This window comes from Serinus canaria, chromosome 5 (assembly GCF_022539315.1).
Source record: "Serinus canaria isolate serCan28SL12 chromosome 5, serCan2020, whole genome shotgun sequence".
NCBI classification, from domain to species: Eukaryota; Metazoa; Chordata; class Aves; order Passeriformes; family Fringillidae; genus Serinus; species Serinus canaria.
The window spans coordinates 11,705,795-11,708,592 of NC_066319.1; positions in this window are offsets into that span (position 1 = coordinate 11,705,795).

Below are 2,798 nucleotides of genomic sequence, written 5' to 3' on the forward strand. Positions count from 1 at the left end.
GAAAATAAAGATGTATTAGGCCCCCATGTTCAGGTGTTCTAGGTGGGCTTCTGCTGTGTGGGAGCCACAGAAACACAGAGACTTTTCCTCACCACCAGCAGAGCTATTCAGCCGGAAGCAAGGCTGATTTCAAACCAGTTTTTGCCTAAGACTGCTGGTACCTCCAGCTGAGATCTGCTGGAGGGTGCTGGCTTAATTATAAAGTATCTCCCCTACAGCTGCAGAACACTAATCCTGATTCACCAGAATCCAGTGCCTTTGTTTGATTATAAAACTAGCTTTTGAAACTTTTGGAATCAATCTAAGCCATACAATGGATATAGAGCAGTCATGGGATACACTGCTTGCTCTTAAGGTGCCTAGCCAGGACACCTTCTCTTTTTGACATGTTCTACAAGCCTGTCAGCCAGGGTCACAGTGGCTTCAGTGCAGCTCCACCGTGCTATTTCAGCAGGACATGAGGTCTTACCGTGTACATTTTGTCAATCAGGAAGTGATTTTCCTTCCAAGAGAAGAACTTTGTGTGGCAACAGCCTCTTGGGACACTCCTCCCAGCAGAACCATGTCACCCCAGATGAGTTTTGTGCCTCGAAGCAATGATCAGTTCCTTTTCTGGAACTGAAGCTTCTCCTCAGTCAGTGGCTCCTGGGCAGGCTGGGCTGGCCCCTGGTGCAGGGGGGGAGGCAGGTTGTACTCTGTGCTAGCCAGGAGCCAGCTGTCCCTTCCCCAGCAGTGAAACAGTGCCCATCTCTCACCCAGCCACTACCTCCAGGCATTCCAGTTCTGTAGGAATTGTAAGGTCTGTGGCCCTGACAGTGTATTTCAACATTTGGGAAAGACTTAAGGCTAAATTAGGCAGCACAGTGAAAGGATTTAGTTTTTCCAGAAATTCCTGTGACTTCTGTAACATTTCTACCTTTACTCCTTGGACAAAAATAGCTTCTTTAAGTTGAGGAACTTCTTGAGGGTTGAATGTGACTGAAAAAAGAACATTTTTTTTTTCCCAGTAGTTTTTCAGGATTCTTTCTTTGGCCTGTACATTAGGTATTAAAAAAATTCATTGAAATATATATTTTGTTTAATGTGCTATAGATTTGTCACAAGCCTAATTAAAATCTGAAGCCACTGCTTTTATATTATTTATAAAACTTCTTAGAACTGATTTGATCTTAAAGCTCTACAGATCAAGCCGAGGGCAAAGGGGCCCTGATTTATTTGGAAATTTTCAATGAAAACAGAGGATATGTATATATTATTTTAAAAAAATAATTCTAGCTCTCCCATAATCTTAGGCACTGAGGCCATTAAAAAGGAGAATGAATTTTGGCATGCAAGTAGCAGACAGTGTTTTGCAAAACTACTCTGGTGTTATATTAAAAGCTTAAAATCTGTTCACCAGAATTCCGGTCTCCCCCCAGCTCACATTATAATTTTCAAACTTATGAGAGCTACAAGAAACTTCAACCCAAGGTAGGAGAACCCTCCTTTGGAAACCTAAGGCCTGGCTTGTATTTGTGTAAAAACCCTTTCACAGCACCCTGTAATATGAAGTGTTTTAAGTTTGTCTAGTACAACCACGAGGTTGATAGCTTCTCCCCACTCATCTGCATTTAGGAATGACTGTGGTTTTAATGAAACAGAATATTCCAAATACTAATGGATCTTAAATTGCTTATTCTTACCAAGAGGTACTCCAAATAGCACATTTGCCTCAAGTATGTGATATAAAGTGATGAGTTAATTCATGCACTTGTGTCAATTGCTTCAAGATACTGAGAATTAGCTGCATTAGTGATATGCTGCCTTTTTTTTTCCTCCTTGTGCTTTACATATGAACAGGAAAGTGCATAGGAATGGAGATCAATTTAAGCTGTGCTGTGCAAAGAGGGGAGGAATCTGGTGATGGTCCTGCAAATATCACTGACAAGGTGAGTAAATTCTTTCTTTTTGCCTTTTCTTGCTATTCCTTCTACTTAGGCTCGACATAGTTAGGATTTTTGAAGCAGTCTGTGGCAGGGAAATTTCTGATTGCAGTGACTTAGGCAAGAAGAGTTTGTCTTCAGGAGAGGCACATCAAATGGAGCTTGAAAATCCCTCCTGGTGACCTGCACCAAAGCACAGCTCAAATCGCTCCAAGGACCTCTTCTCCACCTGGACTCCCAAACCCACCAGCATCACGTCTTGCAAAAACAAGAAAAAAGTGGGGACCAATGCACATCCCAGACACATCAAACTTCCCTGGAGATCAAGGGCCAGAGCACAGTGCTATTCCCCAGCTTCAGGGTTCCTCTGAAGTAGAACAGAGCAACAGGTGGTGGCTGTTAATGTGCTGAATGTGGCTTCCCTCTGTGTCCGGCCACTGAAAACAAAGCCAGCCAGCGGATCCATGCCAAACACTTTGCAAGCATGGAGCTTACACAATTGGGCTCCACCCACATGCCTCACATGGGAATTTTCTCCCTCACCAGCTGGGTTAAGATCACAAGATGGAAAAAAGGAGAAGGGGGGAAAAAAAAGAAAAAAGAGCCGGAGTTGTTTTCTTTCCATTGTGGCTCCTGAGCTGAAAGTTCCTTTGCAGCAGAATAATAGAATAAAGATGAGAGTGAACACTGCTGATGGCTCAAAATCTGGCACCAAAGTTTATTTTTCCTAAGCAGTCTGAGTCTGAACAGTCTTGTCAGACAATGTCAACAGAGGTGAAAAAAAAATGATGAAAATCATTGAATCTAGTTTGGCTCAAAAATGAATAAATGCACCAGACAGGGTAAGTGTATGGCCATTAAAAATGGCATAACCCT